This window comes from Myotis davidii, unplaced genomic scaffold (genome assembly GCF_000327345.1).
Source record: "Myotis davidii unplaced genomic scaffold, ASM32734v1 scaffold204, whole genome shotgun sequence".
NCBI classification, from domain to species: domain Eukaryota; kingdom Metazoa; phylum Chordata; class Mammalia; order Chiroptera; family Vespertilionidae; genus Myotis; species Myotis davidii.
In genome coordinates, this window is record NW_006299715.1 from 11,143 (window position 1) to 17,995 (window position 6,853).

Here is a 6,853-nt window from a genome sequence, read left to right on the forward strand (position 1 = left end):
TGCTGCCAAGAAGAAAGGGTTTAAAAGTGCAGTCTTCCTATGTTCTTGTATCAGTTAGAGACAACATGCACCTTCTAGTCATTCCATCTGAAGCCCGGAGTCACCCTTCCCTCCATCCTCCCTCTGTCCCTTAGATCAGCCAGTCCTGCTGGTCTCTCTCTCCTCTTGCTCTGATCGTTTTGCTTTTCACCATCTCAGCTCCCACCACTTTCTCTCTGGATTACCACAAGGATGTCCTCACTAGCCCGTTTGTCTCTGGTCTTATTTCATGTTACTTTGGTGGGACCAAAGAAAATGGATTTATTTAAAACTCATGTACCCATGACATTCCTCTGCTTAAAACCCTTTGAGATGATCTTACCCAAGGGTCCCATCCTGCCCCTTCCCATGGTATGTAAAGTCTTTCAAATAGTGTTCAGCTAATCCCTGCTTCCCACATTACTGTCCAGAAATAGCCCTCTGTGTAGTTACCCACGGACAGTACACTGGAGCCCACTTCTGGGCCTTGCTCATCATGTTCAGAAGGCAGCATAGTTTGTCTCTGTTAAAACCTAGGCTCTGGAATGATACTGTCCTAGGTCTGAATCCTTGTTTGGTTGTGTGCTGACCACTTGGGCAAGCTAGTTGTCTAGCCTCAGTTGTCTCATTTGAAAAATGGGGGTGCTAACAGTAGTTTCTCATGAACATGTTGCCACAGGAATTTAAAAGTCTGGACCAAATTCCAATATGTGTGTGTGTGTGTGTGTGTGTGTGTGATGGGGGTGTTTTCGTACTAACATATTACAGCATGTTTTCTAGGTCCAGATGAGGACCCCAGCGCCTTCTGCAAGGAAAGCGAGTCTAGAGTGATATCGAAGACTGGTTTCTGCCAGCCCCCTGCCCTTCACCCCCTGCCTTAACCCCCAGTGACTGGATGGTCCACACACAGTTCCCAGGTCATCACAGAGTCTAGAAGTTAGAGTTAGAACTTGGTTGGCCAGGGCAAAAGGCTTGGGAGCTTAGTCTGTTTCAGGAATCAGACCCCTATGGATGCTGCTCGATGTTTGTAGTGAATTTGGAAATGAGTTTGAGTTTCTATTTATCCCTTTTATAGGTGAAGAGGTCATGGCTCAGGCAGGTTAAATAATCTTCCCAGCACCACCCAGCTAGGAACTGTGAATATTTATTTTCCACGAGAGCTGTTGGGAGGAGAAAGCTATGCATGTAACACCCAGTGGAGTGCTGGCACCCAGGAGCAGCACACCTTTGCACACCTAGCCAGTGTCCCTAATAGTATGCTTTTCAGGTTCTACCTGTGTCTCCTGTGCTGGATGTCCTGTCACTCCTTCCCACACCTCTCAGGTTTTCACCTGTAGAGGGGATTTTCTGCTCCATTCTCTAGGGAGACCTCCAGCCCTCTTCCCCGTGACCTTCACGGTGGGCAGAGGAGGAAGAGAGGCAGTCCTGTCAGGTTCAGTTTAGTGATCTGAGCACCTTGGAGACCACCTGGCTGCTCATTCTCTCCTGGATTCACCTCGCCCACAGGATGCATGCTCTGTTTCCTCTTGTGGGCACTTACAGGGAAGTCCTGCCATCCTGTCAGTGGTTGGGCACGTTCTACATGAATGCAAATATCAGGGGACCCATTGTGACCACATATATTAATGATGTTCTCCACTCTAGTTGTGTCAGCAATGAAGTTGACATGTTTAATGCCATCTGTCTGATTTCATGGTCGTCTGTTTGATTCAACGTTGGGAGTGGATAAAAAGGTTTTATGAAGACCAATTGAGCCTGGCCAGACTGGCTCAGCTGGTTGAGCATTGTCTAGGTGTGATTCCTGGTCAAGGCACATGCCTGGGCTGCAGGCTTGATCCCTGGTAGGGGGAATGCAAAAGGCAGCCGCTGGATGCTTCCCTCCCTCTCCCTCCCTGACTCTCTATTCTTGGGTGAAGATTTAAAAAAGGCCAGTTGATAATGCTAATCTTGATCCATTGGCTAAGGACTTTGAAATGCAAGTTCTGCTGGCTGGGAATAATAATAAGATGCAGGATCAAGGCCTTGGGGTTAGCCAGGGGGTTAAGACCTCATATCTTAACTCAATAGCAGGTGGTGGACCAGAGAGCCTATTTCTTCACTGCTCACAAATGAGGAGCTGTTTGTACCTGATGAGGACTTAGCATGTGGCTGATCTTACCTACCTGGGCTTGAGCAGCCATTCCTTGGCGAAGCGTGGCTGAGGCAGAGGTGATGGGAAAAGCGTCTTTGAGCTTTGGTTAAGGCTCCCTTCCAAACAGGCAAATCCGTCCTGCATAACTGACCAGACATTGATGGATGTCCCCGTTTTTACTGTTTCTTAGCCAAATCTGCAGGCCAGAACTTTAAGCTGAAAAGACAACTATAATTCTTGTGGGGCTGAGAGCGCTCCTGTCAGCTTTATGTAAGTCACATGAAGTTAGCCCTGCACCAGCTGCCACAAATTCAGTTCCTGCTTGTGCTGTGTTGAGTTGCCTTGGTTTCCTGGCTCCTGGTGGGGTTCTTCCTGATTCTAGAATCTCTAGAAGGTAGGAAGCTCACCTGAGAACCTGGTTCAGATGGACTGAATTAAGGCCCTTTCCAGCTCTACAGGATGATGGTGATAATAATAATTAGCATTATCATGGTCTAGTCCAACCCCCCACATCATACATCTTAAAAATGTATTTTGCTCCTAAAACAAAGCATAGTTCTGAGAGGGTGGAGAGGAAAGTCACAGGGAGACAGAGTGGAGGGAAGGGGGACAGAAGGAGAGGCTGGTCACAGATCAAATGCTGTCCTCCCTGGAGACAGGCTGACGACTGTTTGCTGGCTCCCTCTGCTGGTCCTCCCCTTGAACAAAAACACAGCCGGATGAAGCTGGTTTGAAAGTTTATGTCAAACTTAACACTGCAGCATCCGCACTCGACTAATGGCAGGAAGCAGGAACAGTACTTGGAAAATAAGCCCTTTATTTCTCTAGGTTTTCTAAGAAGCAATACATTCAATGGTAAAAATGTATTTGTAAGAGACTGGGTTTTTGCAGGGAAGGAAACACTTTTTGTTAAATACGGGAAAGGCTACCTGGCTGAAGAGACACTTTCTGGGATCTTGTATAATGACATCAAGTGAAAGTGCTGGGAGGGGTAGAGCTGTTTCCATGCTTCCTGGGATCCCTCGGTGCTGAGCAGCCTCCAGCCCCGCCCCCTGGGCCTACACCCTCTTCACTCCTTTTTTTTTCTTCAGAATTTTATTATGAGCAGGGTCATGGGAAAAAAGTATATAAAATGGAATTTAATAAAACATTTCATAATAAAACTGCAGACCTCACGGGGGCTTCTCAGCAGGACGGAGGGACGGAGGAGTCACCAGCCTGCAGCTCCACTGGCCTCCATGCAATGTCTTAAAGATCATGCTGATGGGCTCGCCTGGAATCAGGGGACTTGGGGTGGGAGCTGCCGGGCTGCAGGGTCTTGGCGATAGGGCCCATGTGCGGAGTGTGGAGGTCTGCTGTGTGCGTGCTCTTCTCGGGGCACAGGCAGGGCCTGAGTCTTCGTTTCTTTCTGGCCTTCTGGCCGAGCTGGATGGAGGCCGGGGCCGCTCTCTTGCCTGGGTGCCTTGGTGCTGAGATTGGAGTCCTGGCACAAAGTCTGTGCAGCAGGATGTGGCATGCTGGGTGAGTTCCCATCGGGGAACCTGGCTTGTGCCTGAGGCATGAGGGTGTGGCTCAGGCCATGGGTGCTGGAGCCAGAATGGGGCTTGTTGTGCATCTGCTGGACACTCTGGGTAGCATCCCGGAAAAAGCGTGCGCGTGCTGGCTGAGGGGTGTCAGTGACAGGAACTCCCTGCCCACTATTTAGCCCAGAAGGTGAGCAGGCGCTCCCCTCAGCTTTTCTGAAGGGAGTCACTGGGGATGTCTCCTCGGTTTTCCTGCCAGGTGACCCAGGGCCGAGACTGAGTTCTTACACATGCTTCCTCTTGGACGTGGGGATGAGCATCAGTCGGGTGGAACCCCTGCTAAGCTCATCCTCTGATAGGGGAGACGTTGGTGCCTCCCGGGCCCTCTGTGGCTCCATCCCTTTCTTGACCTACAAGGCTGTTGCAGGGCCCCTATTCTGGGTGACGATCCACCATTCAGCACCCCACCTAAGACCTTCACGTCTTTCTGTCTCAGCTGCGGACTTGTGAATGTCCTCCTACCGCTCTGTGCTCCCCGGTTGTGAGCTGGATTATCTGAGCTGGACGCTCTGAACCTCCGAACCTGCCTGAGAAGGGTCAGAATCCCTCTTCACTCCTTTCACCAGGAGGCAAGCAAACACCATCAAGACCATTTTGGGGTTCACTTCAATCAGGATTTCCAGAAGGGCATACACTCCTGCTCCAATTTTCCGGGCCCTAGAGATGGTGTACTTTACACTGTGGAGTTTCTCTTCCTCATTCAGGCTTTCTGTCTTCAGAGGTCAGAGCTCATGGGAGCTGGTTGAATGGCAGTGATGAGATCCAGAACAGGCAGACTCGCACTCCTCTCGGGGCCTTGCACTAGAGATGCATGAACGTTTCTTCTCTTCCTCCAATGTTTCCTTTACCCAGTTGACACTAATGTCATTATTGGCCTTTTGTCCACCTCCAATTTCTTCCAGAATATTCAGTGTGTACCTGTTGAGCTGCTCTGCCCACCTGTACTGCTGGGTTTGGAGCCCAGTCTCCCCTTTCAGAGGGGACATTTGGCCCCACCTGCTGAGGCCAGCTGAGGGGAGATCTGGGTGCCCTAAAGTGGGGTGTGTGGTGGGGGGGACTGCACAGCTGGTCTTTTCAGACTGTCATCTGGGAGGTTTCTCTCTGGGACCCCAATGGGGTGAGTGCTGTGCTGTGTGGCTACATTGCAGGGAGGCAAATCCAAGATCCCCTGTGAGATCAGCCCCTGCCACCTTGGGAAGGAGAAGTGCCAGGTGCTTCAGCGATGAGCTCCTCACCGACTGGCCCACAGCATGTTGGTTCATGTCTTTCCAAACTGATTTCTCTCTGACCAGGACAGCTGGTCCAGCACGAGGACACGCCCCTTCAGTTCCCCACCACCATCCTTCCTGCTTGCCCCTCCCACTTCCCTGCTTCATGTTACCATTAATTATACCCCGGGCTCTGCATCTGGCGTTTTCTCTGATAACTGCTTCTTCCCCACTGACCATGAGCACCTTTCCTCCCTCTGGGTAAGAGCAATGCCCTGGCAACATCTAATCCCTCACCTGGAGGTGGGGGTGGGGTGAGTCAGAGCAGGTGCTCTGGGTGGGGAAAGGAAACAATTAGCCAGATGAAGGGAAGGATGAAGTGTTTTAGGCCAGTGCTTCTCACGCTGCCATATGCATATAAGTCACTCAGAGATGTGCAGGTTCTGATTCAGGAGGTGAACGAAGGGGCCAGAGACTGTAATTCTTACAAAATATCCAGGGATGCTGACGCTGTGAAACGGAGGCCAATAATCAATACATTTGGGCACAGAGAGAGTGAGGTTCCTGCTCAGAGTCATGGTTATTCTGGCAAGTTGTTGATTACCAAATGTTCCATGTGCTTCCCCTAATTGTCCTAATCTCTTCTGTAGTTGAAGCTATTCAATTAAATCCAGCCAACAGGCTGCTGGGGACATGGCAGATGTCACCTCCTAGCTGAGGCCATTAGGAGCCAGCCCGCCCTGCCCCTCCAGCCCTCTCTTCTCTATTTTGTGCCACTCTGATTCCTAATCCGATTGGAACAGAAAGGATGGCATCAGCTGACAGCAGGGCACATGGGCGCTCTGCCGTCTGAAACGTGGCCCCCAAAGTAAGATCAGCAGGAGTGCTGCCCAACCTGAAGGGCCCGACACAGGAAGATACAGAACTTGTCACTGAATTTAAACCACCACAAGTTTGAGTTTTGAAAGCTGATTATTCTGAATAGTAGGACTTGCACCGAAAAACACAGTTCGGCTGCCTGCTACAGTGAAAGCCAAACTGCTGAGGCAGATGAAGAAGGAAAGAGGTTTTCTTCAGGTGCCATATGATCTGGGAGAATGGTGAGCTCCTGTCTCAAAGACCAGCTCCCCTTCCTGCTCAAGCCCATTCTTATAGGAATAGGGAGGGGAGGGTTTCTCCCTATCCAATAGTCTTGCTAGCTTTTGGTGTTCTTGGGTATTGTCTATTCATCTTTCCAATATTCAGTGTAGTCGGTGTAGATTACCTCCCCAGGCACCATTATAGCCAATGTGGGGGACTCCTAGTGTTCTGACTGCCTATGACAGGGATGGGGAATGTCCGGCCCATGCGCCATATAAGGCCCGGGAAATCATTTGGTCTGGCCCTGCCAAGGCATTAGGGGTGAGTGAATTAAATGTTTGGTCAAATATAGCAGGTTAATATTTAAGTTGATAATTTTATATGGCCCATGAATGATTGTCATAAAGATCTCTTGTAAGGGTAAATGGATGAAGGTCTCATTTGTAGACCGTTCCTGCTGTCAAGGGGCATAGTCTCACCGATCCCCAGGCCCAGAGATTCTTGCTATCTACTAAAGGAAGAAGGGGGTCAGGAAAGGAGGGACGCCTTTACACGAGGGAGAAGGGTTGCTGTCTTCAGAAGGCACCAGAGTGGTGTCTAGAGGATGAGACAGCTGAACAAGCGAAACTGATACCCTGCTTCATATTTTAAGAGGTGGTGTTGCCAATGGGCTTCCAAAGTGAGAACCATTGTGTAGAAAAGCAATCAAGTGTCTAGTGAGGGGTATGCCTACAAGTGCAGGGGGAATTGTAGTGAAATCAGAAACTGCAGAGGTTAAAGGATCCCCATGAGCTAATCCTGAGTGGGGCTTTGTGTGGCACACCCTACAGCGG